Genomic DNA, 12,776 nt, shown 5'->3' on the forward strand with positions numbered 1-12,776 from the left:
CATGAACCACATATAAAGTGGAAGAAGATCGGCAGAGATGTTAGCTTAGGGCTAATCTTCCTCAAGCAAAAAAAAAAATTCCCCAGGTGGATTATGAAAACATATGATCAGAGGGTAGACGTGTGTGTATATAACTGTGGTGGTTACTTCTTCAGGCTATTTGTCCACCTCACAATGATTACTCCTTCTCTGTCCGCCTTACACAGGGTCAAATGGGTGGCTTCCAGCAGCCATGTTAACGCTATGTAAAACTCTGTCCTCTAGCCCAGCTACCAGAACCAGAGAGAGACATCCGAGTCAAGCAGCTTTACTCCTCCCAACCCCCCACGAATTTGGAATTGGATCTGAAAAAGAAATGTTAGTCTCTTCGTGTGGCTGGATCTGAAACATGTATAGCTCAGGCAGTGAGTTGTGGGCAATTTTTTTCCCCTCTCAGTACAGAACCAGATGAAGCCTACTGCTGGGAAAGAAGCCCAGTGCAGAAGCTCAGAGGCAAGACAAGAAGAGAGACAGAAAGAACACACCTGGGTTCATGGTTCGTGGCAGCTTCTCTTTGCTGGTTCCAGAAGACCAGGCGCATTCTTGCTCCTGATTCTTTGTAACACAATGGTAGACTGAACAATGCACCCCCACCCCAAACACGTCCATCTCCTCATCCCCAGAACCTGTGAATATGTTACCTCACGTGGCAAAAAGGGGTTTGCAGACGTGATTAAATTAAGGGTCTTGAGATGAGGAGATCCACACGCAAAAAAAATGAGTCTAGACACAGACCTTACACCCTTCAGAAAAATTAACTCAAAATGAATCATAGACCTAAATGTAAAACATAAAACTATAAGGGCCAGCCTGGTGGCATAACAGTTAAGTTCATGCATCCTGCTTCACTGCCCCAAGGTTCACGGGTTCAGATCCCAGGGGCAGACCTACACACCACTCATCAAGCCATACTGTGACAGCATCCCACATACAAAATAGAGGAAGATCGGCAACAAATGTTAGCTCAGGGCCTATCTCCCTCACCAAACCCCCCCCCCAAAATCCCCATAAAACTGTAAAACTTCTAGGAGAAAACCTAAATGACCTCGGGTAATGACTTTTCAGATACAACATCAAAGGCATGATCCATGAAAGAAACAATTGATAAGCTGGACTTCACTAAAATTAAAAACTTCTACTGTTTCAGACAATGTCAAGAGAATGAGGGGCCAGCCTGGTGGCTGATTGGTTAAGTTCACGTGCTCCACTTCAGCGGCACAGGGTTTCACTGATTTGGATCCTGGGCACGGACCTAGCATCGTGCGTTCATCAAGCCATGCTGAAGTGGCGTCCCATATAGCAGAACTAGAAGGACCTAAAACTAGAATATACAACTATACCCCTGGGGGGCTTTGGGGAGAAGAAGAAAAAACAAAGATTGGCAACAGATGTTAGCCCAGGGCCAATCTTAAAAAAAAGAAAAAACAAGAGATTGAGAAGACATGCCACAGACTGGAAGAAAATACTTGCAAAATATATCTGATTAAGGGCTGTTATCCAAAATATAAAAAGAACTCTTAAAATTCAACAGTAAGAAAATGAACCACCCAATTAAAAAATGAACAAAAGACCTGGACATCTCATCAAAGATGGCAAGTAAGCGTATGAAAAGACGTTCAATATCATTTATCATTAGTGAATTGCAAATTAAAACAACAATGAGTTATCACCACACACCTATTAGAATGGCCAAAATCCAAAATGCTGACAACGCCATATGCTGGCTGGATTTGGAGCAACAGGAGCTCTCATTCATTGCTGGGGGGAATGCAAAATGGCACAGCCACTTAGGAAGACAGTTTGGCAGTTCCTTACAAAACTAAACATACTCTTCCCATACAATCCAGCAATCACATTCCTTGGTATTTATCCACATGAACCAAAACTTACATCCACACAAAAACCTACAGATGAATGTTTATAGCAGCTTTATTCACAATTGGCAAAACTTAAATGCAACCAAGATGTCCTTCAGTAGGTGAATGGATAAATAAATTGTGGTACATCCAGACACTGGAATTGTATTCAGTGCTGAAAAGAAATGAGCTATCAAGCCACGAAAAGACATGGGGAATCTTAAACGAGTATTAGTAACTGAATGAAGCCAATCTGAAAAGCTACATAGAACATTTTAGAAAGGGGAAAACTATGGAGACGGTAAAAAGATCAGTGGTTGCCAAGAGTTGTGGGGAGGGAGGGATGAATAGGCAAAGCACAGAGGATTTTTAGGCCAGTGAAAACATCCTGTATGATGCTAAATGGTGGGTACATGTCAGTATACATTCGTCAAAACCCATAGAACGTTCAACACCAAGAGTGAATCCTAATATAAACTATGGACTTTAGATGATAATGATGTGTCAATGTAGGTTCATCGGTTGTAACAAATGCACCACTGTGGTGCTGGATGTTGATAGTAGGGGAGGTTTTGCAGTGTGAGGACAGGGGGTAAACTGGAACTCTGTACTTTCTGCTCAAGTTTGCTGTCAACCTAAAACTACTCTAGAACATAAAGTTTATTAATTTAAAAAAATTACCACAGTGGTACATGGGAGCAAAAATAAAATGATCCCTCCAAAATTAGAAATAATGTTGCCCACTAATCAAAGAAAGAGCATATTTTTTGGAATTTAGCCCAGATAATAAATAGGGTATTTCAAGTCAATGAGGAAAGGGCAGATTTTTCAATGAGCAGAGTTAGGGCAACTGTTAGCCATTAAAAGAGAAAAACTGGATCTTACATCATTAAATGAACTCAAATAAATTGCACACCAAGCAATGATTGAAATGTAAATTATTAAACCATAAAAGTATTTTTAAAAGATGTTTCTAAGCATGAAGCAAAACCTAGCAGCCATTATGATCACATAAACATTTCAAATTCACAAATAGCAAGAAAAAAAATCAGCCTGAAAAGCAAAAAGAGAAGTCCAGTTAAACATTCAAATGGAACACTCTCTCCTCTAAAATGCTAGTAGAGGAATAAAAAAGAAAGAAACCGGGGCCAGCCCCGTGGCCCAGTGGTTAAGTTCTCGCGCTCCACTACAGCGGCCCAGGGTTTCTCTGGTTCGGATCCTGGGCACGAACATGGCACCACTCATCAGGCCATGTTGAGGCGGTGTCCCACGTACTACAACTAACAGGACCCACAACTAAATTATACAACTATATACTGGGGGGATTTGGGGAGGAAAAAGCAGAAAGAAAACAAAAAAAGATTGGCAACAGTTGTTAGCTCGGGTGCCAATCTTTAAAAAAAAAGAAAAGAAAAAAACCCACAAGGACAAGGAGAATAGGAAAGAAGTCAACAGTGAATGGGAGATACATTTTTGCAAGAAGGAAATCGAATAGGGGAGTGATAACTTACTTCACAGTTTGGAGAGAGTTGAAGCCTAAATGCCAACAGAGGGTGAAACCAACAGGAAGCAAGCCAATTTACACGTCTACCTCTACCCCCTCATTCCAGAAGGCTCAGAAATTGGAGGCCCCAGTCCCTGGATGGCAGGGGGTAAGGGACGGCTTATATAAGGTTTATATTGTTTATATAGGGTCCTCGGTTTGTAAAGTTTGTGTAAGGTCCCCTGTCCCATGCTTCCCCAGCCAGGTAACTTCCTCGGGTAACTTTCCAGCAGGAGACGTGAGGTTCATTCTCCAGAGGAACTGAACCAGAGGACCCAGGGGAGAGCAGGACATGAAACCAGACTGAAAACAGGAGTTTCAGTGAAAGTCACTGTGTCAGTTTCCTGTGGCTACTGTAACAAAGTACCATAAATTTGGTGACATTAAAGCAACAGATATTTGTTCTCTCACAGTCTGGAGGCCAGAAATCAAGATCAAAGTGTCAGCAGAGTCACACTCTCTCCAAGGGCTCCGGGGAGAATCTGTTCCCGGCCTCTTCCAGCTTCTGGAGGCTCCAGGCACTGCTCTGCTTACGGCCTCACCTCTCCAATCTTGGCCTCCGTCTTCACATTGCCTTCTCCTCTCTATCAGTCTCCACCTAACCTTCCTCCACTTCTCTCTCATAAGGATATATGTAATTACATTTAGGGCTCACCCGAATAATCCAGGATAAACTCTTTTTTTTTTTTAAGATTGGCACCTGAGCTAACAACTGTTGCCAATCTTTTTTTTTTTTTCTGCTTTATCTCCCCAAATCCCCCCGGCACATAGTTGTATATCTTAGTTGCAGGTCCTTCTAGTTGTGGCATGTGGGACACCACCTCAATGTGGCCGGACGAGCAGTGCCATGTCCACGCCCAGGATCCGAATGGGCGAAACCCTGGGCCGCCGCAGCGGAGCGCGCAAACTGAACCACTCAGCCACAGGGCCGGCCCACAAACTCTTTTTAAGATCCTCTTTTGCCATCCAAGGTAATAGTCACAGGTTCCAGGGACTGGAAGGTGAATGTATCCTCCCGGGGTGCATTATTTATGGCTACCACAGTTGCCACACTGAGGAATAAGACCCCTTTTCCTTCCTACCTGTGGCACACTAGCAGCCAGAATTTTGCCCACCACACAGAAAACTGGAGTGTTCTTCTCTAGAGAGACTGAATAGCTCCAGAGAAAACACTTACAGTGACTCATTCTTGGATACCCCTCCACAAGAAGCCAACTCACCGCCTGCCCACCCACAGGGAAATTCATCGATCAACACGCCTCTGAAACACACAGAGCTTCTAGCCAGCTTTTTTAGTTCCACACTCTTACGTACAAAGGGACCGTCCAATATGGAAAACTGAGACCAAAACAACCAGGAAAAAAAGGGACTTGGAGAAAACAAAGAGAATAAGCAACAGAAAAAGATTCTTTAAAAAACATATAATTCATATCTTCAGAGAGATAAAACATAATATCATGAAACAAGTACAGAATGTTTTTTTTAAAGAATGAAATGTTTACTGTAATCCTTTTTTAAAGCCTTGATCCATTCTGAAAGATCAACATTGAATTTTAAAAAATCAAAAGAAAGGAAAAGAAGTTTTTTCCCACAAAATACATAAGAACCAGTTGCTGGCAAGTTGTATTTTAAGTGCCTAGAATGAAATGGGCCAAATTTTCAAAGGCAGTTAATAACAGCTTGTACAAGGACTGATTTCATTTGATTTAGCACTCTTAGCAAAGTAAGAGTAAATATGCCAATGAAGATATATGGGGTTTTCCCTCCGCTTCTCATATTACCCCACTCTTCCTACCAGGCCACAGTACATAAGCATGCATCCTTGTTGTCCCACTAAGGAATCAGATCATTTTGATTTTAAAATGACTGCTCATGGGGCTGGCACAGTGGTGTAGTGGTTAAGTTCATGTACTCTGATTTATCAGCCTGGGGTTTGCCAGTTCGGATCCCAGGTGTGGACATACGCACTGCTCATCAAGCCATGGTGAGGCAGCATCCCACATGGAAAAACTAGAAGGACGTACAACTAGGATATACAACTATGTACTGGGGCTTTGGGGAGAAAAACAAAAAGGGAGATTGGCAACAGATGTTAGTTAGCTCAGGGCCAATCTTCCTCACAAAGAAAAGACTGCTCAGATTACATTCACCAGCAGAATTCTTTCTTCTTAAGAGAGGATGGCAGTGGAGCCGGCCGGGTGGTGCAGCAGTTGGGTTCGCACGTTCCACTTCGCTGGCGCAGGATTCACTGGTTTGGATGCCGAGTGCTAGCACGGCACTGCTTGGCAAGCCATGCTGTGGCAGGTATCCCACATAGAAAGTACAGGAAGATGGGCACAGATGTTAGCTTAGGGCCAGTCTTCCTCAGCAAAACGAGGAGGATTGGCAGCAGATGTTAGCTCAGGGCTAATGTTCCAAAAAAAAAAAAAAAGATAGGATGGCAGTGAATGCTAGCAGGTGTCAACTTTGGGAATAAAAAACTCCTTCAGCAAGCTCAGTTAGTTTCCTCGTCTTTTTTAACCTGTCAAGTATCCTTTTAATTGCTACACCTTTTAATTATTTACTAATTACGATTGTTATTTATGTCAAAAGAATTTTCCCCAGGCAAACCTGATCTATTTCTATTTCCTAACGACAAAGTATGCTTACTTTACCTAGTGCCACAGGTTTTCTTTAATTATTTTTTTGTGCTTTAATTTGTTACTCGTCAAGTCAGATCATACATTTTGATCAAAAAGAGAAACTGGCAAGTAGATCTTAAAGCACGCATTTCTTAACCTGAGTAACTTCTGAAAACATAAGACTTTAATTACATTTTCCGTAGGAAATTCAATTTTGGTGCTTTTGCAAGACCTTACGTCTGGGGCCGGCCCGGTGGTGGAGTGGTTAAGTTCCCGCGCTCCGCTTTGGCGGCCCAGGGTTTCTCCAGTTCGTATCCTGGACACGGACATGGCACCGCCCATCAAGCCATGCTGAGATGGCGTCCCACATGCCACAACTAGAAGGATCCACAACTGAAAAAAGTATATTTACAACTATGTACCGGGGGTGCTTTGGGGGAAAAAGGAAAAATAAAATCTTTAAAAGAATGAAAGAACTTATATCAATTTCTAACATAAATCACATCTCTCAGTACACACGTATTTTCAGAAGAAAACAAGTCATAGGAAACTAATATTTTCCTGTATACTAACTGATACATTTTTATGGCAAATTGAAAATTCTGCGTAAACTGAAGGTATGTTTAACAAAAAAATAAATACAGCATGTATGGCTAGCTTGTAAGTTTCTTAGTGTCAGGGCAGCAGTGAATTTGCATCCTGCAACTAATCTGTAAATCTGGTTGCTTTTTTTCTGGAATTTTATAGGCATAGTGTCTTATAAAACCATGTACCACAGTGCTGGAGATGTCTTTTTGGCATCAGTCTGTACAAAAGCCTCTGATGAAATACTTTCCCCAAATGACATGGAATGTATATATTTTTTTACTTTTCTAGAAAAATAAGGAAACTTTATCAACCACTTACTCTTCTGAACAAATGTTAGATTACTACCAATTGCTCTTTTAATCATGTAAAAGATTTTGCGAAAGTTTAGACTTCCCTGATGTTTTTGAATTGCAAACAAATAGAAGATAACTGGATAAAACACACTAGACGATTTCAAAAGATGAATCTTAGTATCTGACTCATTTGGCACATCCTTATTTTCCAGAATAAAATCAGTAGAAATGAAACTAATATAATTTTCAAAGAATTCATCATGCAAGAGTCTTAGGACAAGGAGCTTCTAAATGCACGCAGGAGGAGTTTCTCCTCATCTTACTCGTTATACGCACTTTTCCTCGTAGACTAACTGATACCCTCTGGCTTATTTGTGGAACTTCTGCTTGTAGGAAAGCATATACACAGGGTCAGATCTTGTTGGTTTCTGTTCCAGACAGTGTTTCCAACATGGCTTTTTTTCTGGTAGTATTCCAGGACCAGCTCTGTCTGAGCTTTGTAAGCCTTCACTCTCTTGACAACCAGCTCTGGTCTATGATCCTCATGCTAAACGAGAAGATATCCAGTCGGATCATCAATACCCACAGTTTTGGGAGGGTTGAATTCAATCTTGTAGACTTGGCACTGGCTGGATGAATCCAGTGACCAGTGAGGCATTGCTTAATGGGGATGCTATTTTTTTAAAAATCAAAGAACAAGAAAGAAGTCATGGAAATTAAAAATACAATAGCCAAAATAAAAACATTCAAATAGAAAAGTTGAAAGTTGAAGTCAATGAAATCGCCAAGAAAGTAGAATAAAAAGACAGAGTGACAATAGGAGTGAAAAGGCACAAAAATTCAAGTATCAATGCAGGAGATTCAATATCAGAAAGGGGAACAGAAAAATAAGAAGGAGAAAATTATCGAGCAAATAATACAAAATCTTTCCCAGAACCAAAGGAGGTTAGTCTCCAAATTAAGAGTACACCAAGCATCCAGAAAAATAAATAAAAATTAAAACAAAAATATACCAATCACATCATCAAGTTAAAGAGAGGATCCCAAAAGCTTTCAAAGAGAAAACACAGGACATATACAAAGGATCAAGAGCCAAATGTCATCTATTTTCACAACACAACATTGAAGCCAGCAAATAAAGGAACAATGTTTTCAAAATTCTGAAGGAAATCATTTTCAACCTAGAATTCAATACCCAGCCAAACAATAAATCAAGTGTGAGAGTAGGAAAAGGGCATCTCCATTAATACTAGCTCTCAAACAATTTATCTCTTATGTACCTTTTCTCAGTAAAGTATTCTCCAACAAAAAGACGAAGTAAGCCAAGAAAGAGGAAGAGCTGAGGTCAAGGACACAGGATTTTACATGTGAGGCAGGTGAAGAGCATTCCCAGGATGATGGCAAAAGGAAGTCTCAGGATATGAACTATGTAGCAGGTCTAGAGAGCAACCAGTCCAGACTAAAGGACACAGAGGTAGGTTTCAGAGGATGTCACTAAGAAAAAAAAAATGGAATCAATAATTATCTAAGACATTTGATCTTGTGAAAAACTTCATTGAAAGACCGTTAGAGGCTGTAGGAAGAATTGGACCTAGCAGCGCTGGGCAGAAGTAAACGTCCCATGAAGCTAATACATTTTAAACTTCAAGGTCCCTCACTTTCATGGATCCTTTCCAAGTCATTGTAACTAATTTGGTATCCAAAAGCATGTATTCTACTTAAGAGGATCTCTCATCTGCATAAACTTCAAGCTCCATAAAACCTGGATCTGCCCTGATGATTTTCTAATTCTATAATGCCTTCTGAACTTGTTACCTGTGATTTTTCTACAAAAAAGAAATATCCCTTATCAATTATTAGGTAACCCTGAAATACAGTCCTTTACAGGTCAGGATAAATGTTTGATTCTTTCCTCCATTTGTAAATTTTTAAGAATATTTAGTTAGTGACCTGGAAACCTCTAAAAGAAACCAATGAAGTTTTTCTTTGCTTGTTTTGGGGTTTTTAGGATATCACTATAAAAATCGCGGACTCGGGGCCGGCTCCATGTGCTTTAATTTGTTACTCGTCAAGTCATATCATACATTTTGATCAAAAAGAGAAACTGACAATTAGATCCTAAAGCACGCATTTCTTAACCTGAGTAACTTCTGAAAACATAAGACTTTAATTACATTTTCCATAGGAAATTCAATTTTGGTGCTTTTGCAAGAACTTATGTCTGGGGCCGGCCCGGTGGCGGAGTGGTTAAGTTCGCGCACTCCGCTGCGGTGGCCCAGGGTTCGGATCCTGGGCGCGGACATGGCACTGCTCATCAGGCAACGTTGAGGTGGCGTCCCACATGCCACAACTAGAAGGACCTGCAACTTAGATATACAACTGTGTACGGGGGGGTTTGGGGAGATAAAGCAGAAAAAAAAAAAAAGATTGGCAACAGTTGTTAGCCCAGGTGCCAATCTTTAAAAAAAAAAAATCACGGACTAAATAAATATATATTTATATAAATATAAAAAATATATAGCAAGCATCCCAAAAGTTTCCTTTGTGTCCTCTTTCAGCCACTATCCCCAAATGTAACCACCATGCTAACTTCTAACAGTATTGATTGGTCTTACTTATTTTTGCATTTTATGTAAATGTAATCAGCATGATTGCTTTTTAATTAAAAAGCTCTTCTATATATATTTATTACTATGTACCTAGAAAAATATTCGAGATGATTAGTATCTCAAGTCAAATTGTCCCCACAAGAAGACTTTGACAATTTGCACCATCAGAGGTATGAGTGTGCCCATTCCCTGAGACTCACCACACTGAGCTCTTTTGTTTTAACAACATAATAGTAAAGAGCATCTTATTGTTTTACTTTTCATTTTCATATAGGGAAGCAAAAATTACAACCTCAGGGGCCATCCCTGTTGTCCAGTGGTTAAGTTTGCACGCTCTGCTTCAGTGGCCCAGGGTTTCACCAGTTTGAATCCTGGGCACAGACATGGCACCGCTCATCAGGCTGTGCTGAGGTGGCATCCCACATGCCACAGCTAGAAGGACCCACAACTAAAAATACACAACTATGTACCAGGGAGCTTTGGGAGAAAAAAGGAAAAATAAAAACATAAAATCTTTTAAAAAAAACAACAATATCAGTCAGAAGACAATGGAATGACATCTTTGAAGTGCTAAAAGAAAAAACATCAGCCTAGAATTCTATAGTCAGTGAAAATTGAATTGTCTGTTTATTTCTGACTTTGACAAAGTAACTGGTATCCATTAAAAAAAAAAAACCTAGAAAACTGTACAAAACATATGAAATAATTGTTTTTAGATAATGGACAAAGACAGCACAGGATTGTGATCCCTGAGAGAAACAGAAAGAAAACAAATTATGTGAGCCTTTCTATTATCCCAACTATCTGCTGAGAGATACTTCCAGGGATGGGAAATCCAGGGTATAGTGGTTTTGTTGAGCTGAAGGGACAGAGATTAGATTTTGGGGAGTCTGAGGAGGCTGGATTTTGTGGGAAAGAGTACTGGAGAGAAGAGAACCATGCAAAGAAAGAGCTCCACAAATTTGCATGGTGGCCCTGTGAGTCTGTGGCTTAAGAGCAGGCTGCACATCCATGGGCGTGAGGCTGAAACTGGCCAGACATCAACTACCAGGTAAAGAACAACTGCTGGGGAATTCTAAAGTGAATAATTACTGGAGCTTACACAGGGATGGAAGAAATTAGAGTTCCAACCAGTCAGACTAGACAGACCTCGTTGAATACTCAGAGCACTGAGTAGAGACCTCAAGAAAGCCAAGCCTTAGGAATAGGGCTCCTACTAGCCCAAGAGTAAAGCTGCTCTAGACCTGCCCTAACAAAGCTTAAAAACATGACTCAAAAGTATCAAGCTGATATGCAAGTAAATTAGTTGCTTGCCAAAAAGCTAGCTAAACACTGTTGAAAAGAAAACAATAAAATCCAGAAATTCAACAATGTAACATTTACAATGCCCAGCATAAAATAAAAAAATAAAACTAAAAAGGAAAATGTGATGTATAGCCAGGAGAAAAATTAGACAATAAAAACAGACCCAGAAATGACAGAAATGATGGAATTAGTAGGTAAAGATTTAAAAACACCTATTAGGGGCCAGTCCAGTGGTGCGGCGATTAAATTCACATGTTCCACTTTGGCGGCCCGGTGGTTCGCTGGTTTGGATCCTGGGTGCAGACATGGCACTGCTTGGCAAGCCATGCTGTGGTAGGTGTTGCACATATAAAGTAGAGGAAGATGGGCATGGATGTTAGCTCAGGGCTGGTCTTCATCAGCAAAAAGAGGAGGATTGGCAGCAGTTAGCTCAGGACTAATCTTCCTCAAAATAAATAAATAAATAAAAACACCTATTATAAATTCAAGTTTGTTTTTTTTAAAGATTTTTTTTTCCTTTTCCTCCCCAAAGCCCCCCAGTACATAGTTGTATATTCTTTGTTGTGGGTCCTTCTAGTTGTGACATGTGGGACGCCGCCTCAGTGTGTCTTGATGAGCAGTGCCATGTCCGCGCCCAGGATTCGAACCAATGAAATACTGGGCCGCCTGCAGCAGAGCAAGCAAACTTAACCACTCAGCCATGGGACCAGCCCCCTAAGTTCAAGTATTTAAAGAAAACCATAAATACAATGAGGAAACAAATAGACAATGAAAAAGAAATGAAAAATACCATTGCCTGACCTTAACAGCAAATTAGACAATGCAGTTGAAAAAATCAGTGAATCTGAAGACATAGAAATAAAAACTATCTAAGCTGAAGCACAGAGAGAAAAGAAAGCTGAGGGAAAAAATGAACAGAGCCTTAGCGACCTGTTGACCAATATTGAGCACTCTACCATACATGTACTTTGGAATACTGGAAAATAAGGGGAGCAGAAAAGAATATTTGAAGAAATGATGGCCAAAAATTCACCAGATTTAATGAAAAAAAAAAATCAGCACCCAGATCCAAAAAGTTTGATGAACCCCAAGCAGGATAAACACAAAGAAAACTATACCATGACACAGCACAATCAAATTGCTGAAAACCAACAATAAAAAAGAAATTTGAAAAGAAGCCAGAGAAAAAGATACATTACATATACAGTACAGAAACAAAGATGAGAATAATCATTAACTTCTCATCAGAAACCATGCAAAATGCAAAATGATGGAAATGAAAAAGATGTCAACCCAGAATTTTATACCCAGTGGAAATATTCCTCAAAAATGAAGACATGGGTCCGGCCCAGTGGTGCAGCAGTTAAATGCGCATGTTCTGCTTTGGTGGCCTGGGCTTCACCGGTTCAGATCCCAGGTGCAGACATGGCACCACTTGGCAAAAGCCATGCTGTGGTAGGTGTCCCATATATAAAGTAGAGGAACATGGGTATGGATGTTAGCTCAGGGCCAGTCTTCCTCAGCAAAAAGAGGAGGATTGGCAGCAGTTAGCTCAGGGCTAATCTTCCTAAAAAAAAAAAAAAAAAAAAGAAGACAAAAAAACTTAAGAAAAATAAAAGCTGAAAAAATTTATCACTTGCATTATAAGAAATCTTAAAGGAGGTTCTTCAGAATGAAGAAAGATGATACCAAATGGAAACTGAGATCTAGACAAAAGAATTAAGGGAATGGAAATAGCAAATATGTGGGTAAAAATAAGAGATATTTAAAAAGTTGTTTAAAAGATAATTGACACTTTAAGACAAAAATAGTAATAATATAAATGGGATATAACATATGTAGAAGTAAGATGTACAACAGCAATAGTAACAAAAGGATGAGAGAAGCGGGGCTGGCCCCGTGGCCAAGTGGTTAAGTTCGCA

The sequence above is a fragment of the Equus caballus genome, chromosome 6, assembly GCF_041296265.1.
Source record: "Equus caballus isolate H_3958 breed thoroughbred chromosome 6, TB-T2T, whole genome shotgun sequence".
Classification (NCBI taxonomy): Eukaryota; Metazoa; Chordata; class Mammalia; order Perissodactyla; family Equidae; genus Equus; species Equus caballus.